Source organism: Salvelinus fontinalis, unplaced genomic scaffold (assembly GCF_029448725.1).
Source record: "Salvelinus fontinalis isolate EN_2023a unplaced genomic scaffold, ASM2944872v1 scaffold_2021, whole genome shotgun sequence".
Lineage (NCBI taxonomy): Eukaryota > Metazoa > Chordata > Actinopteri > Salmoniformes > Salmonidae > Salvelinus > Salvelinus fontinalis.
In genome coordinates, this window is record NW_026602230.1 from 1 (window position 1) to 22,309 (window position 22,309).

The window sequence follows — 22,309 nt, forward strand, 5'->3', positions numbered from 1 at the left end:
TATGTGATTGGTGTGTTGTTGAACGTGAAAGATGAAAATTTGCTATACCTACTGGTAAAATGGCTGTCAATGTTCTGTAATCTTCTGTTACTCAATAGCTTGATCATTCTGTGGTCTCCAAGGAACATATCATTTATTAATATTAATCCGGCTAGTATTCCAATGTAAAATATGTCAATCTGGCATGAAAAACTTTAGCATTTATATTTATCTCGCTTGAAGGACAATGTTGGTCCAGTGTGTGTGTGTGTGATTGTGTGTATATGTGTGCCTGTATGCCATGAAAGTGACTCGCCATTATATCATACTTCCGGGGTCAGTCCCCTAATTATTATGAATGAATTTGACGATTATATATTACATTCTTGAAAATGCAGTGGTTTAAGATATATATTTATCAAATGATATTCGTGATTGTGGCTGAATTTACTCCTGCCAGATGCCTTTTAATAAAATGTTGCGCTGACGAAGATTGCTCGGCATTTTTGCCCTTTTAAGGCCATTCAAAAAGCTAACAAACGTTAGAAAACTACAGGGCTACTTCCTTGAAAATGTTGTGGCACTTTCGTTGCACCTTGACACAACCATTGGAACAAAGTGTTGTTGTGTCGTAAACTCCATGTACAGTTGGATGAGATCACGGATGGCCAGAGGTCAACTGTCAGGGTCAAATACACCACAAGTCTCTGTTGTGCAATTGGTTAGCGCGTTAGACTGTTAAGCTAAAGGTTGGTGGTTTGAGCCGACCCAGGGATGAGAGTTTTCAGTTTGTAGTGCTCCATGAAGCGACATCCTGGACTTGAATTGAGATTCCCTGTGACTTTGGCTGGCTGAGGGTCAATTCCACCACAAGCTTCTGTAGCGCAATCTGTTACCGCGTGGACTGTCAATCTAAAGGGTGGTGCTTTGACACCATCCAGGGATGACATTTTTCAGAATGTAGCGATGTGAACAGACCCTTCCTGACTTGTAGTGATCTTCCATGCGACTTGCACCTGCTGAGGGTCAATGTAATTGTAGGTCTCTGTGGCGCAATTGGTTAGCGCGTTAGACTGTTAATCTAAAGGTTGGTGGTTCGAGCCCACCCAGGGACGCTAGCTTAACATTTCTGCTGTTGTGGAAACACCGTCCTGGACTTACAGTAGGCTAGTTTTTGACCTGCTGTGCCTCCTGTTATCTTATGTGATTGGTGTGTTGTTGAACGTGAAAGATGACAATTTGCTATACCTACTGGTAAAATGGCTGTCAATGTTCTGTAATCTTCTGTTACTCAATAGCTTGATCATTCTGTGGTCTCCAAGGAACATATCATTTATTAATATTAATCCGGCTAGTATTCCAATGTAAAATATGTCAATCTGGCATGAAAAACTTTAGCATTTATATTTATCTCGCTTGAAGGACAATGTTGGTCCAGTGTGTGTGTGTGTGATTGTGTGTATATGTGTGCCTGTATGCCATGAAAGTGACTCGCCATTATATCATACTTCCGGGGTCAGTCCCCTAATTATTATGAATGAATTTGACGATTATATATTACATTCTTGAAAATGCAGTGGTTTAAGATATATATTTATCAAATGATATTCGTGATTGTGGCTGAATTTACTCCTGCCAGATGCCTTTTAATAAAATGTTGCGCTGACGAAGATTGCTCGGCATTTTTGCCCTTTTAAGGCCATTCAAAAAGCTAACAAACGTTAGAAAACTACAGGGCTACTTCCTTGAAAATGTTGTGGCACTTTCGTTGCACCTTGACACAACCATTGGAACAAAGTGTTGTTGTGTCGTAAACTCCATGTACAGTTGGATGAGATCACGGATGGCCAGAGGTCAACTGTCAGGGTCAAATACACCACAAGTCTCTGTTGTGCAATTGGTTAGCGCGTTAGACTGTTAAGCTAAAGGTTGGTGGTTTGAGCCGACCCAGGGATGAGAGTTTTCAGTTTGTAGTGCTCCATGAAGCGACATCCTGGACTTGAATTGAGATTCCCTGTGACTTTGGCTGGCTGAGGGTCAATTCCACCACAAGCTTCTGTAGCGCAATCTGTTACCGCGTGGACTGTCAATCTAAAGGGTGGTGCTTTGACACCATCCAGGGATGACATTTTTCAGAATGTAGCGATGTGAACAGACCCTTCCTGACTTGTAGTGATCTTCCATGCGACTTGCACCTGCTGAGGGTCAATGTAATTGTAGGTCTCTGTGGCGCAATTGGTTAGCGCGTTAGACTGTTAATCTAAAGGTTGGTGGTTCGAGCCCACCCAGGGACGCTAATTAACATTTCTGCTGTTGTGGAAACACCGTCCTGAACTTACAGTAGGCTTGTTTTTGACCTGCTGTGCCTCCTGTTATCTTATGTGATTGGTGTGTTGTTGAACGTGAAAGATGACAATTTGCTATACCTACTGGTAAAATGGCTGTCAATGTTCTGTAATCTTCTGTTACTCAATAGCTTGATCATTCTGTGGTCTCCAAGGAACATATCATTTATTAATATTAATCCGGCTAGTATTCCAATGTAAAATATGTCAATCTGGCATGAAAAACTTTAGCATTTATATTTATCTCGCTTGAAGGACAATGTTGGTCCAGTGTGTGTGTGTGTGTGATTGTGTGTATATGTGTGCCTGTATGCCATGAAAGTGACTCGCCATTATATCATACTTCCGGGGTCAGTCCCCTAATTATTATGAATGAATTTGACGATTATATATTACATTCTTGAAAATGCAGTGGTTTAAGATATATATTTATCAAATGATATTCGTGATTGTGGCTGAATTTACTCCTGCCAGATGCCTTTTAATAAAATGTTGCGCTGACGAAGATTGCTCGGCATTTTTGCCCTTTTAAGGCCATTCAAAAAGCTAACAAACGTTAGAAAACTACAGGGCTACTTCCTTGAAAATGTTGTGGCACTTTCGTTGCACCTTGACACAACCATTGGAACAAAGTGTTGTTGTGTCGTAAACTCCATGTACAGTTGGATGAGATCACGGATGGCCAGAGGTCAACTGTCAGGGTCAAATACACCACAAGTCTCTGTTGTGCAATTGGTTAGCGCGTTAGACTGTTAAGCTAAAGGTTGGTGGTTTGAGCCGACCCAGGGATGAGAGTTTTCAGTTTGTAGTGCTCCATGAAGCGACATCCTGGACTTGAATTGAGATTCCCTGTGACTTTGGCTGGCTGAGGGTCAATTCCACCACAAGCTTCTGTAGCGCAATCTGTTACCGCGTGGACTGTCAATCTAAAGGGTGGTGCTTTGACACCATCCAGGGATGACATTTTTCAGAATGTAGCGATGTGAACAGACCCTTCCTGACTTGTAGTGATCTTCCATGCGACTTGCACCTGCTGAGGGTCAATGTAATTGTAGGTCTCTGTGGCGCAATTGGTTAGCGCGTTAGACTGTTAATCTAAAGGTTGGTGGTTCGAGCCCACCCAGGGACGCTAGCTTTACATTTCTGCTGTTGTGGAAACACCGTCCTGGACTTACAGTAGGCTAGTTTTTGACCTGCTGTGCCTCCTGTTATCTTATGTGATTGGTGTGTTGTTGAACGTGAAAGATGACAATTTGCTATACCTACTGGTAAAATGGCTGTCAATGTTCTGTAATCTTCTGTTACTCAATAGCTTGATCATTCTGTGGTCTCCAAGGAACATATCATTTATTAATATTAATCCGGCTAGTATTCCAATGTAAAATATGTCAATCTGGCATGAAAAACTTTAGCATTTATATTTATCTCGCTTGAAGGACAATGTTGGTCCAGTGTGTGTGTGTGTGTGATTGTGTGTATATGTGTGCCTGTATGCCATGAAAGTGACTCGCCATTATATCATACTTCCGGGGTCAGTCCCCTAATTATTATGAATGAATTTGACGATTATATATTACATTCTTGAAAATGCAGTGGTTTAAGATATATATTTATCAAATGATATTCGTGATTGTGGCTGAATTTACTCCTGCCAGATGCCTTTTAATAAAATGTTGCGCTGACGAAGATTGCTCGGCATTTTTGCCCTTTTAAGGCCATTCAAAAAGCTAACAAACGTTAGAAAACTACAGGGCTACTTCCTTGAAAATGTTGTGGCACTTTCGTTGCACCTTGACACAACCATTGGAACAAAGTGTTGTTGTGTCGTAAACTCCATGTACAGTTGGATGAGATCACGGATGGCCAGAGGTCAACTGTCAGGGTCAAATACACCACAAGTCTCTGTTGTGCAATTGGTTAGCGCGTTAGACTGTTAAGCTAAAGGTTGGTGGTTTGAGCCGACCCAGGGATGAGAGTTTTCAGTTTGTAGTGCTCCATGAAGCGACATCCTGGACTTGAATTGAGATTCCCTGTGACTTTGGCTGGCTGAGGGTCAATTCCACCACAAGCTTCTGTAGCGCAATCTGTTACCGCGTGGACTGTCAATCTAAAGGGTGGTGCTTTGACACCATCCAGGGATGACATTTTTCAGAATGTAGCGATGTGAACAGACCCTTCCTGACTTGTAGTGATCTTCCATGCGACTTGCACCTGCTGAGGGTCAATGTAATTGTAGGTCTCTGTGGCGCAATTGGTTAGCGCGTTAGACTGTTAATCTAAAGGTTGGTGGTTCGAGCCCACCCAGGGACGCTAGCTTTACATTTCTGCTGTTGTGGAAACACCGTCCTGGACTTACAGTAGGCTAGTTTTTGACCTGCTGTGCCTCCTGTTATCTTATGTGATTGGTGTGTTGTTGAACGTGAAAGATGACAATTTGCTATACCTACTGGTAAAATGGCTGTCAATGTTCTGTAATCTTCTGTTACTCAATAGCTTGATCATTCTGTGGTCTCCAAGGAACATATCATTTATTAATATTAATCCGGCTAGTATTCCAATGTAAAATATGTCAATCTGGCATGAAAAACTTTAGCATTTATATTTATCTCGCTTGAAGGACAATGTTGGTCCAGTGTGTGTGTGTGTGATTGTGTGTATATGTGTGCCTGTATGCCATGAAAGTGACTCGCCATTATATCATACTTCCGGGGTCAGTCCCCTAATTATTATGAATGAATTTGACGATTATATATTACATTCTTGAAAATGCAGTGGTTTAAGATATATATTTATCAAATGATATTCGTGATTGTGGCTGAATTTACTCCTGCCAGATGCCTTTTAATAAAATGTTGCGCTGACGAAGATTGCTCGGCATTTTTGCCCTTTTAAGGCCATTCAAAAAGCTAACAAACGTTAGAAAACTACAGGGCTACTTCCTTGAAAATGTTGTGGCACTTTCGTTGCACCTTGACACAACCATTGGAACAAAGTGTTGTTGTGTCGTAAACTCCATGTACAGTTGGATGAGATCACGGATGGCCAGAGGTCAACTGTCAGGGTCAAATACACCACAAGTCTCTGTTGTGCAATTGGTTAGCGCGTTAGACTGTTAAGCTAAAGGTTGGTGGTTTGAGCCGACCCAGGGATGAGAGTTTTCAGTTTGTAGTGCTCCATGAAGCGACATCCTGGACTTGAATTGAGATTCCCTGTGACTTTGGCTGGCTGAGGGTCAATTCCACCACAAGCTTCTGTAGCGCAATCTGTTACCGCGTGGACTGTCAATCTAAAGGGTGGTGCTTTGACACCATCCAGGGATGACATTTTTCAGAATGTAGCGATGTGAACAGACCCTTCCTGACTTGTAGTGATCTTCCATGCGACTTGCACCTGCTGAGGGTCAATGTAATTGTAGGTCTCTGTGGCGCAATTGGTTAGCGCGTTAGACTGTTAATCTAAAGGTTGGTGGTTCGAGCCCACCCAGGGACGCTAGCTTTACATTTCTGCTGTTGTGGAAACACCGTCCTGGACTTACAGTAGGCTAGTTTTTGACCTGCTGTGCCTCCTGTTATCTTATGTGATTGGTGTGTTGTTGAACGTGAAAGATGACAATTTGCTATACCTACTGGTAAAATGGCTGTCAATGTTCTGTAATCTTCTGTTACTCAATAGCTTGATCATTCTGTGGTCTCCAAGGAACATATCATTTATTAATATTAATCCGGCTAGTATTCCAATGTAAAATATGTCAATCTGGCATGAAAAACTTTAGCATTTATATTTATCTCGCTTGAAGGACAATGTTGGTCCAGTGTGTGTGTGTGTGGATTGTGTGTATATGTGTGCCTGTATGCCATGAAAGTGACTCGCCATTATATCATACTTCCGGGGTCAGTCCCCTAATTATTATGAATGAATTTGACGATTATATATTACATTCTTGAAAATGCAGTGGTTTAAGATATATATTTATCAAATGATATTCGTGATTGTGGCTGAATTTACTCCTGCCAGATGCCTTTTAATAAAATGTTGCGCTGACGAAGATTGCTCGGCATTTTTGCCCTTTTAAGGCCATTCAAAAAGCTAACAAACGTTAGAAAACTACAGGGCTACTTCCTTGAAAATGTTGTGGCACTTTCGTTGCACCTTGACACAACCATTGGAACAAAGTGTTGTTGTGTCGTAAACTCCATGTACAGTTGGATGAGATCACGGATGGCCAGAGGTCAACTGTCAGGGTCAAATACACCACAAGTCTCTGTTGTGCAATTGGTTAGCGCGTTAGACTGTTAAGCTAAAGGTTGGTGGTTTGAGCCGACCCAGGGATGAGAGTTTTCAGTTTGTAGTGCTCCATGAAGCGACATCCTGGACTTGAATTGAGATTCCCTGTGACTTTGGCTGGCTGAGGGTCAATTCCACCACAAGCTTCTGTAGCGCAATCTGTTACCGCGTGGACTGTCAATCTAAAGGGTGGTGCTTTGACACCATCCAGGGATGACATTTTTCAGAATGTAGCGATGTGAACAGACCCTTCCTGACTTGTAGTGATCTTCCATGCGACTTGCACCTGCTGAGGGTCAATGTAATTGTAGGTCTCTGTGGCGCAATTGGTTAGCGCGTTAGACTGTTAATCTAAAGGTTGGTGGTTCGAGCCCACCCAGGGACGCTAGCTTTACATTTCTGCTGTTGTGGAAACACCGTCCTGGACTTACAGTAGGCTAGTTTTTGACCTGCTGTGCCTCCTGTTATCTTATGTGATTGGTGTGTTGTTGAACGTGAAAGATGACAATTTGCTATACCTACTGGTAAAATGGCTGTCAATGTTCTGTAATCTTCTGTTACTCAATAGCTTGATCATTCTGTGGTCTCCAAGGAACATATCATTTATTAATATTAATCCGGCTAGTATTCCAATGTAAAATATGTCAATCTGGCATGAAAAACTTTAGCATTTATATTTATCTCGCTTGAAGGACAATGTTGGTCCAGTGTGTGTGTGTGTGATTGTGTGTATATGTGTGCCTGTATGCCATGAAAGTGACTCGCCATTATATCATACTTCCGGGGTCAGTCCCCTAATTATTATGAATGAATTTGACGATTATATATTACATTCTTGAAAATGCAGTGGTTTAAGATATATATTTATCAAATGATATTCGTGATTGTGGCTGAATTTACTCCTGCCAGATGCCTTTTAATAAAATGTTGCGCTGACGAAGATTGCTCGGCATTTTTGCCCTTTTAAGGCCATTCAAAAAGCTAACAAACGTTAGAAAACTACAGGGCTACTTCCTTGAAAATGTTGTGGCACTTTCGTTGCACCTTGACACAACCATTGGAACAAAGTGTTGTTGTGTCGTAAACTCCATGTACAGTTGGATGAGATCACGGATGGCCAGAGGTCAACTGTCAGGGTCAAATACACCACAAGTCTCTGTTGTGCAATTGGTTAGCGCGTTAGACTGTTAAGCTAAAGGTTGGTGGTTTGAGCCGACCCAGGGATGAGAGTTTTCAGTTTGTAGTGCTCCATGAAGCGACATCCTGGACTTGAATTGAGATTCCCTGTGACTTTGGCTGGCTGAGGGTCAATTCCACCACAAGCTTCTGTAGCGCAATCTGTTACCGCGTGGACTGTCAATCTAAAGGGTGGTGCTTTGACACCATCCAGGGATGACATTTTTCAGAATGTAGCGATGTGAACAGACCCTTCCTGACTTGTAGTGATCTTCCATGCGACTTGCACCTGCTGAGGGTCAATGTAATTGTAGGTCTCTGTGGCGCAATTGGTTAGCGCGTTAGACTGTTAATCTAAAGGTTGGTGGTTCGAGCCCACCCAGGGACGCTAGCTTTACATTTCTGCTGTTGTGGAAACACCGTCCTGGACTTACAGTAGGCTAGTTTTTGACCTGCTGTGCCTCCTGTTATCTTATGTGATTGGTGTGTTGTTGAACGTGAAAGATGACAATTTGCTATACCTACTGGTAAAATGGCTGTCAATGTTCTGTAATCTTCTGTTACTCAATAGCTTGATCATTCTGTGGTCTCCAAGGAACATATCATTTATTAATATTAATCCGGCTAGTATTCCAATGTAAAATATGTCAATCTGGCATGAAAAACTTTAGCATTTATATTTATCTCGCTTGAAGGACAATGTTGGTCCAGTGTGTGTGTGTGTGATTGTGTGTATATGTGTGCCTGTATGCCATGAAAGTGACTCGCCATTATATCATACTTCCGGGGTCAGTCCCCTAATTATTATGAATGAATTTGACGATTATATATTACATTCTTGAAAATGCAGTGGTTTAAGATATATATTTATCAAATGATATTCGTGATTGTGGCTGAATTTACTCCTGCCAGATGCCTTTTAATAAAATGTTGCGCTGACGAAGATTGCTCGGCATTTTTGCCCTTTTAAGGCCATTCAAAAAGCTAACAAACGTTAGAAAACTACAGGGCTACTTCCTTGAAAATGTTGTGGCACTTTCGTTGCACCTTGACACAACCATTGGAACAAAGTGTTGTTGTGTCGTAAACTCCATGTACAGTTGGATGAGATCACGGATGGCCAGAGGTCAACTGTCAGGGTCAAATACACCACAAGTCTCTGTTGTGCAATTGGTTAGCGCGTTAGACTGTTAAGCTAAAGGTTGGTGGTTTGAGCCGACCCAGGGATGAGAGTTTTCAGTTTGTAGTGCTCCATGAAGCGACATCCTGGACTTGAATTGAGATTCCCTGTGACTTTGGCTGGCTGAGGGTCAATTCCACCACAAGCTTCTGTAGCGCAATCTGTTACCGCGTGGACTGTCAATCTAAAGGGTGGTGCTTTGACACCATCCAGGGATGACATTTTTCAGAATGTAGCGATGTGAACAGACCCTTCCTGACTTGTAGTGATCTTCCATGCGACTTGCACCTGCTGAGGGTCAATGTAATTGTAGGTCTCTGTGGCGCAATTGGTTAGCGCGTTAGACTGTTAATCTAAAGGTTGGTGGTTCGAGCCCACCCAGGGACGCTAGCTTTACATTTCTGCTGTTGTGGAAACACCGTCCTGGACTTACAGTAGGCTAGTTTTTGACCTGCTGTGCCTCCTGTTATCTTATGTGATTGGTGTGTTGTTGAACGTGAAAGATGACAATTTGCTATACCTACTGGTAAAATGGCTGTCAATGTTCTGTAATCTTCTGTTACTCAATAGCTTGATCATTCTGTGGTCTCCAAGGAACATATCATTTATTAATATTAATCCGGCTAGTATTCCAATGTAAAATATGTCAATCTGGCATGAAAAACTTTAGCATTTATATTTATCTCGCTTGAAGGACAATGTTGGTCCAGTGTGTGTGTGTGTGATTGTGTGTATATGTGTGCCTGTATGCCATGAAAGTGACTCGCCATTATATCATACTTCCGGGGTCAGTCCCCTAATTATTATGAATGAATTTGACGATTATATATTACATTCTTGAAAATGCAGTGGTTTAAGATATATATTTATCAAATGATATTCGTGATTGTGGCTGAATTTACTCCTGCCAGATGCCTTTTAATAAAATGTTGCGCTGACGAAGATTGCTCGGCATTTTTGCCCTTTTAAGGCCATTCAAAAAGCTAACAAACGTTAGAAAACTACAGGGCTACTTCCTTGAAAATGTTGTGGCACTTTCGTTGCACCTTGACACAACCATTGGAACAAAGTGTTGTTGTGTCGTAAACTCCATGTACAGTTGGATGAGATCACGGATGGCCAGAGGTCAACTGTCAGGGTCAAATACACCACAAGTCTCTGTTGTGCAATTGGTTAGCGCGTTAGACTGTTAAGCTAAAGGTTGGTGGTTTGAGCCGACCCAGGGATGAGAGTTTTCAGTTTGTAGTGCTCCATGAAGCGACATCCTGGACTTGAATTGAGATTCCCTGTGACTTTGGCTGGCTGAGGGTCAATTCCACCACAAGCTTCTGTAGCGCAATCTGTTACCGCGTGGACTGTCAATCTAAAGGGTGGTGCTTTGACACCATCCAGGGATGACATTTTTCAGAATGTAGCGATGTGAACAGACCCTTCCTGACTTGTAGTGATCTTCCATGCGACTTGCACCTGCTGAGGGTCAATGTAATTGTAGGTCTCTGTGGCGCAATTGGTTAGCGCGTTAGACTGTTAATCTAAAGGTTGGTGGTTCGAGCCCACCCAGGGACGCTAGCTTTACATTTCTGCTGTTGTGGAAACACCGTCCTGGACTTACAGTAGGCTAGTTTTTGACCTGCTGTGCCTCCTGTTATCTTATGTGATTGGTGTGTTGTTGAACGTGAAAGATGACAATTTGCTATACCTACTGGTAAAATGGCTGTCAATGTTCTGTGATCTTCTGTTACTCAATAGCTTGATCATTCTGTGGTCTCCAAGGAACATATCATTTATTAATATTAATCCGGCTAGTATTCCAATGTAAAATATGTCAATCTGGCATGAAAAACTTTAGCATTTATATTTATCTCGCTTGAAGGACAATGTTGGTCCAGTGTGTGTGTGTGTGATTGTGTGTATATGTGTGCCTGTATGCCATGAAAGTGACTCGCCATTATATCATACTTCCGGGGTCAGTCCCCTAATTATTATGAATGAATTTGACGATTATATATTACATTCTTGAAAATGCAGTGGTTTAAGATATATATTTATCAAATGATATTCGTGATTGTGGCTGAATTTACTCCTGCCAGATGCCTTTTAATAAAATGTTGCGCTGACGAAGATTGCTCGGCATTTTTGCCCTTTTAAGGCCATTCAAAAAGCTAACAAACGTTAGAAAACTACAGGGCTACTTCCTTGAAAATGTTGTGGCACTTTCGTTGCACCTTGACACAACCATTGGAACAAAGTGTTGTTGTGTCGTAAACTCCATGTACAGTTGGATGAGATCACGGATGGCCAGAGGTCAACTGTCAGGGTCAAATACACCACAAGTCTCTGTTGTGCAATTGGTTAGCGCGTTAGACTGTTAAGCTAAAGGTTGGTGGTTTGAGCCGACCCAGGGATGAGAGTTTTCAGTTTGTAGTGCTCCATGAAGCGACATCCTGGACTTGAATTGAGATTCCCTGTGACTTTGGCTGGCTGAGGGTCAATTCCACCACAAGCTTCTGTAGCGCAATCTGTTACCGCGTGGACTGTCAATCTAAAGGGTGGTGCTTTGACACCATCCAGGGATGACATTTTTCAGAATGTAGCGATGTGAACAGACCCTTCCTGACTTGTAGTGATCTTCCATGCGACTTGCACCTGCTGAGGGTCAATGTAATTGTAGGTCTCTGTGGCGCAATTGGTTAGCGCGTTAGACTGTTAATCTAAAGGTTGGTGGTTCGAGCCCACCCAGGGACGCTAGCTTTACATTTCTGCTGTTGTGGAAACACCGTCCTGGACTTACAGTAGGCTAGTTTTTGACCTGCTGTGCCTCCTGTTATCTTATGTGATTGGTGTGTTGTTGAACGTGAAAGATGACAATTTGCTATACCTACTGGTAAAATGGCTGTCAATGTTCTGTAATCTTCTGTTACTCAATAGCTTGATCATTCTGTGGTCTCCAAGGAACATATCATTTATTAATATTAATCCGGCTAGTATTCCAATGTAAAATATGTCAATCTGGCATGAAAAACTTTAGCATTTATATTTATCTCGCTTGAAGGACAATGTTGGTCCAGTGTGTGTGTGTGTGATTGTGTGTATATGTGTGCCTGTATGCCATGAAAGTGACTCGCCATTATATCATACTTCCGGGGTCAGTCCCCTAATTATTATGAATGAATTTGACGATTATATATTACATTCTTGAAAATGCAGTGGTTTAAGATATATATTTATCAAATGATATTCGTGATTGTGGCTGAATTTACTCCTGCCAGATGCCTTTTAATAAAATGTTGCGCTGACGAAGATTGCTCGGCATTTTTGCCCTTTTAAGGCCATTCAAAAAGCTAACAAACGTTAGAAAACTACAGGGCTACTTCCTTGAAAATGTTGTGGCACTTTCGTTGCACCTTGACACAACCATTGGAACAAAGTGTTGTTGTGTCGTAAACTCCATGTACAGTTGGATGAGATCACGGATGGCCAGAGGTCAACTGTCAGGGTCAAATACACCACAAGTCTCTGTTGTGCAATTGGTTAGCGCGTTAGACTGTTAAGCTAAAGGTTGGTGGTTTGAGCCGACCCAGGGATGAGAGTTTTCAGTTTGTAGTGCTCCATGAAGCGACATCCTGGACTTGAATTGAGATTCCCTGTGACTTTGGCTGGCTGAGGGTCAATTCCACCACAAGCTTCTGTAGCGCAATCTGTTACCGCGTGGACTGTCAATCTAAAGGGTGGTGCTTTGACACCATCCAGGGATGACATTTTTCAGAATGTAGCGATGTGAACAGACCCTTCCTGACTTGTAGTGATCTTCCATGCGACTTGCACCTGCTGAGGGTCAATGTAATTGTAGGTCTCTGTGGCGCAATTGGTTAGCGCGTTAGACTGTTAATCTAAAGGTTGGTGGTTCGAGCCCACCCAGGGACGCTAGCTTTACATTTCTGCTGTTGTGGAAACACCGTCCTGGACTTACAGTAGGCTAGTTTTTGACCTGCTGTGCCTCCTGTTATCTTATGTGATTGGTGTGTTGTTGAACGTGAAAGATGACAATTTGCTATACCTACTGGTAAAATGGCTGTCAATGTTCTGTGATCTTCTGTTACTCAATAGCTTGATCATTCTGTGGTCTCCAAGGAACATATCATTTATTAATATTAATCCGGCTAGTATTCCAATGTAAAATATGTCAATCTGGCATGAAAAACTTTAGCATTTATATTTATCTCGCTTGAAGGACAATGTTGGTCCAGTGTGTGTGTGTGTGTGATTGTGTGTATATGTGTGCCTGTATGCCATGAAAGTGACTCGCCATTATATCATACTTCCGGGGTCAGTCCCCTAATTATTATGAATGAATTTGACGATTATATATTACATTCTTGAAAATGCAGTGGTTTAAGATATATATTTATCAAATGATATTCGTGATTGTGGCTGAATTTACTCCTGCCAGATGCCTTTTAATAAAATGTTGCGCTGACGAAGATTGCTCGGCATTTTTGCCCTTTTAAGGCCATTCAAAAAGCTAACAAACGTTAGAAAACTACAGGGCTACTTCCTTGAAAATGTTGTGGCACTTTCGTTGCACCTTGACACAACCATTGGAACAAAGTGTTGTTGTGTCGTAAACTCCATGTACAGTTGGATGAGATCACGGATGGCCAGAGGTCAACTGTCAGGGTCAAATACACCACAAGTCTCTGTTGTGCAATTGGTTAGCGCGTTAGACTGTTAAGCTAAAGGTTGGTGGTTTGAGCCGACCCAGGGATGAGAGTTTTCAGTTTGTAGTGCTCCATGAAGCGACATCCTGGACTTGAATTGAGATTCCCTGTGACTTTGGCTGGCTGAGGGTCAATTCCACCACAAGCTTCTGTAGCGCAATCTGTTACCGCGTGGACTGTCAATCTAAAGGGTGGTGCTTTGACACCATCCAGGGATGACATTTTTCAGAATGTAGCGATGTGAACAGACCCTTCCTGACTTGTAGTGATCTTCCATGCGACTTGCACCTGCTGAGGGTCAATGTAATTGTAGGTCTCTGTGGCGCAATTGGTTAGCGCGTTAGACTGTTAATCTAAAGGTTGGTGGTTCGAGCCCACCCAGGGACGCTAGCTTTACATTTCTGCTGTTGTGGAAACACCGTCCTGGACTTACAGTAGGCTAGTTTTTGACCTGCTGTGCCTCCTGTTATCTTATGTGATTGGTGTGTTGTTGAACGTGAAAGATGACAATTTGCTATACCTACTGGTAAAATGGCTGTCAATGTTCTGTAATCTTCTGTTACTCAATAGCTTGATCATTCTGTGGTCTCCAAGGAACATATCATTTATTAATATTAATCCGGCTAGTATTCCAATGTAAAATATGTCAATCTGGCATGAAAAACTTTAGCATTTATATTTATCTCGCTTGAAGGACAATGTTGGTCCAGTGTGTGTGTGTGTGATTGTGTGTATATGTGTGCCTGTATGCCATGAAAGTGACTCGCCATTATATCATACTTCCGGGGTCAGTCCCCTAATTATTATGAATGAATTTGACGATTATATATTACATTCTTGAAAATGCAGTGGTTTAAGATATATATTTATCAAATGATATTCGTGATTGTGGCTGAATTTACTCCTGCCAGATGCCTTTTAATAAAATGTTGCGCTGACGAAGATTGCTCGGCATTTTTGCCCTTTTAAGGCCATTCAAAAAGCTAACAAACGTTAGAAAACTACAGGGCTACTTCCTTGAAAATGTTGTGGCACTTTCGTTGCACCTTGACACAACCATTGGAACAAAGTGTTGTTGTGTCGTAAACTCCATGTACAGTTGGATGAGATCACGGATGGCCAGAGGTCAACTGTCAGGGTCAAATACACCACAAGTCTCTGTTGTGCAATTGGTTAGCGCGTTAGACTGTTAAGCTAAAGGTTGGTGGTTTGAGCCGACCCAGGGATGAGAGTTTTCAGTTTGTAGTGCTCCATGAAGCGACATCCTGGACTTGAATTGAGATTCCCTGTGACTTTGGCTGGCTGAGGGTCAATTCCACCACAAGCTTCTGTAGCGCAATCTGTTACCGCGTGGACTGTCAATCTAAAGGGTGGTGCTTTGACACCATCCAGGGATGACATTTTTCAGAATGTAGCGATGTGAACAGACCCTTCCTGACTTGTAGTGATCTTCCATGCGACTTGCACCTGCTGAGGGTCAATGTAATTGTAGGTCTCTGTGGCGCAATTGGTTAGCGCGTTAGACTGTTAATCTAAAGGTTGGTGGTTCGAGCCCACCCAGGGACGCTAGCTTTAAATTTCTGCTGTTGTGGAAACACCGTCCTGGACTTACAGTAGGCTTGTTTTTGACCTGCTGTGCCTCCTGTTATCTTATGTGATTGGTGTGTTGTTGAACGTGAAAGATGACAATTTGCTATACCTACTGGTAAAATGGCTGTCAATGTTCTGTAATCTTCTGTTACTCAATAGCTTGATCATTCTGTGGTCTCCAAGGAACATATCATTTATTAATATTAATCCGGCTAGTATTCCAATGTAAAATATGTCAATCTGGCATGAAAAACTTTAGCATTTATATTTATCTCGCTTGAAGGACAATGTTGGTCCAGTGTGTGTGTGTGTGATTGTGTGTATATGTGTGCCTGTATGCCATGAAAGTGACTCGCCATTATATCATACTTCCGGGGTCAGTCCCCTAATTATTATGAATGAATTTGACGATTATATATTACATTCTTGAAAATGCAGTGGTTTAAGATATATATTTATCAAATGATATTCGTGATTGTGGCTGAATTTACTCCTGCCAGATGCCTTTTAATAAAATGTTGCGCTGACGAAGATTGCTCGGCATTTTTGCCCTTTTAAGGCCATTCAAAAAGCTAACAAACGTTAGAAAACTACAGGGCTACTTCCTTGAAAATGTTGTGGCACTTTCGTTGCACCTTGACACAACCATTGGAACAAAGTGTTGTTGTGTCGTAAACTCCATGTACAGTTGGATGAGATCACGGATGGCCAGAGGTCAACTGTCAGGGTCAAATACACCACAAGTCTCTGTTGTGCAATTGGTTAGCGCGTTAGACTGTTAAGCTAAAGGTTGGTGGTTTGAGCCGACCCAGGGATGAGAGTTTTCAGTTTGTAGTGCTCCATGAAGCGACATCCTGGACTTGAATTGAGATTCCCTGTGACTTTGGCTGGCTGAGGGTCAATTCCACCACAAGCTTCTGTAGCGCAATCTGTTACCGCGTGGACTGTCAATCTAAAGGGTGGTGCTTTGACACCATCCAGGGATGACATTTTTCAGAATGTAGCGATGTGAACAGACCCTTCCTGACTTGTAGTGATCTTCCATGCGACTTGCACCTGCTGAGGGTCAATGTAATTGTAGGTCTCTGTGGCGCAATTGGTTAGCGCGTTAGACTGTTAATCTAAAGGTTGGTGGTTCGAGCCCACCCAGGGACGCTAGCTTTACATTTCTGCTGTTGTGGAAACACCGTCCTGGACTTACAGTAGGCTAGTTTTTGACCTGCTGTGCCTCCTGTTATCTTATGTGATTGGTGTGTTGTTGAACGTGAAAGATGACAATTTGCTATACCTACTGGTAAAATGGCTGTCAATGTTCTGTAATCTTCTGTTACTCAATAGCTTGATCATTCTGTGGTCTCCAAGGAACATATCATTTATTAATATTAATCCGGCTAGTATTCCAATGTAAAATATGTCAATCTGGCATGAAAAACTTTAGCATTTATATTTATCTCGCTTGAAGGACAATGTTGGTCCAGTGTGTGTGTGTGTGATTGTGTGTATATGTGTGCCTGTATGCCATGAAAGTGACTCGCCATTATATCATACTTCCGGGGTCAGTCCCCTAATTATTATGAATGAATTTGACGATTATATATTACATTCTTGAAAATGCAGTGGTTTAAGATATATATTTATCAAATGATATTCGTGATTGTGGCTGAATTTACTCCTGCCAGATGCCTTTTAATAAAATGTTGCGCTGACGAAGATTGCTCGGCATTTTTGCCCTTTTAAGGCCATTCAAAAAGCTAACAAACGTTAGAAAACTACAGGGCTACTTCCTTGAAAATGTTGTGGCACTTTCGTTGCACCTTGACACAACCATTGGAACAAAGTGTTGTTGTGTCGTAAACTCCATGTACAGTTGGATGAGATCACGGATGGCCAGAGGTCAACTGTCAGGGTCAAATACACCACAAGTCTCTGTTGTGCAATTGGTTAGCGCGTTAGACTGTTAAGCTAAAGGTTGGTGGTTTGAGCCGACCCAGGGATGAGAGTTTTCAGTTTGTAGTGCTCCATGAAGCGACATCCTGGACTTGAATTGAGATTCCCTGTGACTTTGGCTGGCTGAGGGTCAATTCCACCACAAGCTTCTGTAGCGCAATCTGTTACCGCGTGGACTGTCAATCTAAAGGGTGGTGCTTTGACACCATCCAGGGATGACATTTTTCAGAATGTAGCGATGTGAACAGACCCTTCCTGACTTGTAGTGATCTTCCATGCGACTTGCACCTGCTGAGGGTCAATGTAATTGTAGGTCTCTGTGGCGCAATTGGTTAGCGCGTTAGACTGTTAATCTAAAGGTTGGTGGTTCGAGCCCACCCAGGGACGCTAGCTTTACATTTCTGCTGTTGTGGAAACACCGTCCTGGACTTACAGTAGGCTAGTTTTTGACCTGCTGTGCCTCCTGTTATCTTATGTGATTGGTGTGTTGTTGAACGTGAAAGATGACAATTTGCTATACCTACTGGTAAAATGGCTGTCAATGTTCTGTAATCTTCTGTTACTCAATAGCTTGATCATTCTGTGGTCTCCAAGGAACATATCATTTATTAATATTAATCCGGCTAGTATTCCAATGTAAAATATGTCAATCTGGCATGAAAAACTTTAGCATTTATATTTATCTCGCTTGAAGGACAATGTTGGTCCAGTGTGTGTGTGTGTGATTGTGTGTATATGTGTGCCTGTATGCCATGAAAGTGACTCGCCATTATATCATACTTCCGGGGTCAGTCCCCTAATTATTATGAATGAATTTGACGATTATATATTACATTCTTGAAAATGCAGTGGTTTAAGATATATATTTATCAAATGATATTCGTGATTGTGGCTGAATTTACTCCTGCCAGATGCCTTTTAATAAAATGTTGCGCTGACGAAGATTGCTCGGCATTTTTGCCCTTTTAAGGCCATTCAAAAAGCTAACAAACGTTAGAAAACTACAGGGCTACTTCCTTGAAAATGTTGTGGCACTTTCGTTGCACCTTGACACAACCATTGGAACAAAGTGTTGTTGTGTCGTAAACTCCATGTACAGTTGGATGAGATCACGGATGGCCAGAGGTCAACTGTCAGGGTCAAATACACCACAAGTCTCTGTTGTGCAATTGGTTAGCGCGTTAGACTGTTAAGCTAAAGGTTGGTGGTTTGAGCCGACCCAGGGATGAGAGTTTTCAGTTTGTAGTGCTCCATGAAGCGACATCCTGGACTTGAATTGAGATTCCCTGTGACTTTGGCTGGCTGAGGGTCAATTCCACCACAAGCTTCTGTAGCGCAATCTGTTACCGCGTGGACTGTCAATCTAAAGGGTGGTGCTTTGACACCATCCAGGGATGACATTTTTCAGAATGTAGCGATGTGAACAGACCCTTCCTGACTTGTAGTGATCTTCCATGCGACTTGCACCTGCTGAGGGTCAATGTAATTGTAGGTCTCTGTGGCGCAATTGGTTAGCGCGTTAGACTGTTAATCTAAAGGTTGGTGGTTCGAGCCCACCCAGGGACGCTAGCTTAACATTTCTGCTGTTGTGGAAACACCGTCCTGGACTTACAGTAGGCTAGTTTTTGACCTGCTGTGCCTCCTGTTATCTTATGTGATTGGTGTGTTGTTGAACGTGAAAGATGACAATTTGCTATACCTACTGGTAAAATGGCTGTCAATGTTCTGTGATCTTCTGTTACTCAATAGCTTGATCATTCTGTGGTCTCCAAGGAACATATCATTTATTAATATTAATCCGGCTAGTATTCCAATGTAAAATATGTCAATCTGGCATGAAAAACTTTAGCATTTATATTTATCTCGCTTGAAGGACAATGTTGGTCCAGTGTGTGTGTGTGTGTGATTGTGTGTATATGTGTGCCTGTATGCCATGAAAGTGACTCGCCATTATATCATACTTCCGGGGTCAGTCCCCTAATTATTATGAATGAATTTGACGATTATATATTACATTCTTGAAAATGCAGTGGTTTAAGATATATATTTATCAAATGATATTCGTGATTGTGGCTGAATTTACTCCTGCCAGATGCCTTTTAATAAAATGTTGCGCTGACGAAGATTGCTCGGCATTTTTGCCCTTTTAAGGCCATTCAAAAAGCTAACAAACGTTAGAAAACTACAGGGCTACTTCCTTGAAAATGTTGTGGCACTTTCGTTGCACCTTGACACAACCATTGGAACAAAGTGTTGTTGTGTCGTAAACTCCATGTACAGTTGGATGAGATCACGGATGGCCAGAGGTCAACTGTCAGGGTCAAATACACCACAAGTCTCTGTTGTGCAATTGGTTAGCGCGTTAGACTGTTAAGCTAAAGGTTGGTGGTTTGAGCCGACCCAGGGATGAGAGTTTTCAGTTTGTAGTGCTCCATGAAGCGACATCCTGGACTTGAATTGAGATTCCCTGTGACTTTGGCTGGCTGAGGGTCAATTCCACCACAAGCTTCTGTAGCGCAATCTGTTACCGCGTGGACTGTCAATCTAAAGGGTGGTGCTTTGACACCATCCAGGGATGACATTTTTCAGAATGTAGCGATGTGAACAGACCCTTCCTGACTTGTAGTGATCTTCCATGCGACTTGCACCTGCTGAGGGTCAATGTAATTGTAGGTCTCTGTGGCGCAATTGGTTAGCGCGTTAGACTGTTAATCTAAAGGTTGGTGGTTCGAGCCCACCCAGGGACGCTAGCTTTACATTTCTGCTGTTGTGGAAACACCGTCCTGGACTTACAGTAGGCTAGTTTTTGACCTGCTGTGCCTCCTGTTATCTTATGTGATTGGTGTGTTGTTGAACGTGAAAGATGACAATTTGCTATACCTACTGGTAAAATGGCTGTCAATGTTCTGTGATCTTCTGTTACTCAATAGCTTGATCATTCTGTGGTCTCCAAGGAACATATCATTTATTAATATTAATCCGGCTAGTATTCCAATGTAAAATATGTCAATCTGGCATGAAAAACTTTAGCATTTATATTTATCTCGCTTGAAGGACAATGTTGGTCCAGTGTGTGTGTGTGTGATTGTGTGTATATGTGTGCCTGTATGCCATGAAAGTGACTCGCCATTATATCATACTTCCGGGGTCAGTCCCCTAATTATTATGAATGAATTTGACGATTATATATTACATTCTTGAAAATGCAGTGGTTTAAGATATATATTTATCAAATGATATTCGTGATTGTGGCTGAATTTACTCCTGCCAGATGCCTTTTAATAAAATGTTGCGCTGACGAAGATTGCTCGGCATTTTTGCCCTTTTAAGGCCATTCAAAAAGCTAACAAACGTTAGAAAACTACAGGGCTACTTCCTTGAAAATGTTGTGGCACTTTCGTTGCACCTTGACACAACCATTGGAACAAAGTGTTGTTGTGTCGTAAACTCCATGTACAGTTGGATGAGATCACGGATGGCCAGAGGTCAACTGTCAGGGTCAAATACACCACAAGTCTCTGTTGTGCAATTGGTTAGCGCGTTAGACTGTTAAGCTAAAGGTTGGTGGTTTGAGCCGACCCAGGGATGAGAGTTTTCAGTTTGTAGTGCTCCATGAAGCGACATCCTGGACTTGAATTGAGATTCCCTGTGACTTTGGCTGGCTGAGGGTCAATTCCACCACAAGCTTCTGTAGCGCAATCTGTTACCGCGTGGACTGTCAATCTAAAGGGTGGTGCTTTGACACCATCCAGGGATGACATTTTTCAGAATGTAGCGATGTGAACAGACCCTTCCTGACTTGTAGTGATCTTCCATGCGACTTGCACCTGCTGAGGGTCAATGGAATTGTAGGTCTCTGTGGCGCAATTGGTTAGCGCGTTAGACTGTTAATCTAAAGGTTGGTGGTTCGAGCCCACCCAGGGACGCTAGCTTTACATTTCTGCTGTTGTGGAAACACCGTCCTGGACTTACAGTAGGCTAGTTTTTGACCTGCTGTGCCTCCTGTTATCTTATGTGATTGGTGTGTTGTTGAACGTGAAAGATGACAATTTGCTATACCTACTGGTAAAATGGCTGTCAATGTTCTGTGATCTTCTGTTACTCAATAGCTTGATCATTCTGTGGTCTCCAAGGAACATATCATTTATTAATATTAATCCGGCTAGTATTCCAATGTAAAATATGTCAATCTGGCATGAAAAACTTTAGCATTTATATTTATCTCGCTTGAAGGACAATGTTGGTCCAGTGTGTGTGTGTGTGTGATTGTGTGTATATGTGTGCCTGTATGCCATGAAAGTGACTCGCCATTATATCATACTTCCGGGGTCAGTCCCCTAATTATTATGAATGAATTTGACGATTATATATTACATTCTTGAAAATGCAGTGGTTTAAGATATATATTTATCAAATGATATTCGTGATTGTGGCTGAATTTACTCCTGCCAGATGCCTTTTAATAAAATGTTGCGCTGACGAAGATTGCTCGGCATTTTTGCCCTTTTAAGGCCATTCAAAAAGCTAACAAACGTTAGAAAACTACAGGGCTACTTCCTTGAAAATGTTGTGGCACTTTCGTTGCACCTTGACACAACCATTGGAACAAAGTGTTGTTGTGTCGTAAACTCCATGTACAGTTGGATGAGATCACGGATGGCCAGAGGTCAACTGTCAGGGTCAAATACACCACAAGTCTCTGTTGTGCAATTGGTTAGCGCGTTAGACTGTTAAGCTAAAGGTTGGTGGTTTGAGCCGACCCAGGGATGAGAGTTTTCAGTTTGTAGTGCTCCATGAAGCGTCATCCTGGACTTGAATTGAGATTCCCTGTGACTTTGGCTGGCTGAGGGTCAATTCCACCACAAGCTTCTGTAGCGCAATCTGTTACCGCGTGGACTGTCAATCTAAAGGGTGGTGCTTTGACACCATCCAGGGATGACATTTTTCAGAATGTAGCGATGTGAACAGACCCTTCCTGACTTGTAGTGATCTTCCATTCGACTTACACCTGCTGAGGGTCAATGTAATTGTAGTTCTCTGTGGCGCAATTGGTTAGCGCGTTAGACTGTTAATCTAAAGGTTGGTGGTTC

At 42.2% G+C, this 22,309-nt stretch overlaps 18 non-coding genes across 18 annotated transcripts; all 18 read left to right on the forward strand.

Annotated features, from left to right (window-relative positions):
* The first annotated feature begins 1,020 nt into the window (after positions 1 to 1,020).
* On the forward strand, positions 1,021 to 1,094 carry trnan-guu (transfer RNA asparagine (anticodon GUU)). The gene has a single exon. It is a non-coding gene; the product is annotated as a tRNA-Asn (tRNA).
* A 1,105-nt stretch (positions 1,095 to 2,199) lies between these two features.
* On the forward strand, positions 2,200 to 2,273 carry trnan-guu (transfer RNA asparagine (anticodon GUU)). The gene has a single exon. It is a non-coding gene; the product is annotated as a tRNA-Asn (tRNA).
* A 1,106-nt stretch (positions 2,274 to 3,379) lies between these two features.
* trnan-guu (transfer RNA asparagine (anticodon GUU)) lies at positions 3,380 to 3,453 on the forward strand. The gene has a single exon. It is a non-coding gene; the product is annotated as a tRNA-Asn (tRNA).
* A 1,107-nt stretch (positions 3,454 to 4,560) lies between these two features.
* On the forward strand, positions 4,561 to 4,634 carry trnan-guu (transfer RNA asparagine (anticodon GUU)). The gene has a single exon. It is a non-coding gene; the product is annotated as a tRNA-Asn (tRNA).
* A 1,105-nt stretch (positions 4,635 to 5,739) lies between these two features.
* Positions 5,740 to 5,813, forward strand: trnan-guu (transfer RNA asparagine (anticodon GUU)). The gene has a single exon. It is a non-coding gene; the product is annotated as a tRNA-Asn (tRNA).
* Positions 5,814 to 6,919: 1,106 nt separating this feature from the next.
* On the forward strand, positions 6,920 to 6,993 carry trnan-guu (transfer RNA asparagine (anticodon GUU)). Its single transcript has one exon. It is a non-coding gene; the product is annotated as a tRNA-Asn (tRNA).
* A 1,105-nt stretch (positions 6,994 to 8,098) lies between these two features.
* trnan-guu (transfer RNA asparagine (anticodon GUU)) lies at positions 8,099 to 8,172 on the forward strand. The gene has a single exon. It is a non-coding gene; the product is annotated as a tRNA-Asn (tRNA).
* Positions 8,173 to 9,277: 1,105 nt separating this feature from the next.
* trnan-guu (transfer RNA asparagine (anticodon GUU)) lies at positions 9,278 to 9,351 on the forward strand. Its single transcript has one exon. It is a non-coding gene; the product is annotated as a tRNA-Asn (tRNA).
* Positions 9,352 to 10,456: 1,105 nt separating this feature from the next.
* Positions 10,457 to 10,530, forward strand: trnan-guu (transfer RNA asparagine (anticodon GUU)). The gene has a single exon. It is a non-coding gene; the product is annotated as a tRNA-Asn (tRNA).
* A 1,105-nt stretch (positions 10,531 to 11,635) lies between these two features.
* trnan-guu (transfer RNA asparagine (anticodon GUU)) lies at positions 11,636 to 11,709 on the forward strand. The gene has a single exon. It is a non-coding gene; the product is annotated as a tRNA-Asn (tRNA).
* Positions 11,710 to 12,814: 1,105 nt separating this feature from the next.
* On the forward strand, positions 12,815 to 12,888 carry trnan-guu (transfer RNA asparagine (anticodon GUU)). The gene has a single exon. It is a non-coding gene; the product is annotated as a tRNA-Asn (tRNA).
* Positions 12,889 to 13,995: 1,107 nt separating this feature from the next.
* On the forward strand, positions 13,996 to 14,069 carry trnan-guu (transfer RNA asparagine (anticodon GUU)). Its single transcript has one exon. It is a non-coding gene; the product is annotated as a tRNA-Asn (tRNA).
* Positions 14,070 to 15,174: 1,105 nt separating this feature from the next.
* Positions 15,175 to 15,248, forward strand: trnan-guu (transfer RNA asparagine (anticodon GUU)). Its single transcript has one exon. It is a non-coding gene; the product is annotated as a tRNA-Asn (tRNA).
* A 1,105-nt stretch (positions 15,249 to 16,353) lies between these two features.
* trnan-guu (transfer RNA asparagine (anticodon GUU)) lies at positions 16,354 to 16,427 on the forward strand. Its single transcript has one exon. It is a non-coding gene; the product is annotated as a tRNA-Asn (tRNA).
* A 1,105-nt stretch (positions 16,428 to 17,532) lies between these two features.
* On the forward strand, positions 17,533 to 17,606 carry trnan-guu (transfer RNA asparagine (anticodon GUU)). The gene has a single exon. It is a non-coding gene; the product is annotated as a tRNA-Asn (tRNA).
* Positions 17,607 to 18,711: 1,105 nt separating this feature from the next.
* On the forward strand, positions 18,712 to 18,785 carry trnan-guu (transfer RNA asparagine (anticodon GUU)). Its single transcript has one exon. It is a non-coding gene; the product is annotated as a tRNA-Asn (tRNA).
* A 1,107-nt stretch (positions 18,786 to 19,892) lies between these two features.
* Positions 19,893 to 19,966, forward strand: trnan-guu (transfer RNA asparagine (anticodon GUU)). The gene has a single exon. It is a non-coding gene; the product is annotated as a tRNA-Asn (tRNA).
* A 1,105-nt stretch (positions 19,967 to 21,071) lies between these two features.
* Positions 21,072 to 21,145, forward strand: trnan-guu (transfer RNA asparagine (anticodon GUU)). Its single transcript has one exon. It is a non-coding gene; the product is annotated as a tRNA-Asn (tRNA).
* The last annotated feature ends 1,164 nt before the right edge of the window (positions 21,146 to 22,309 follow it).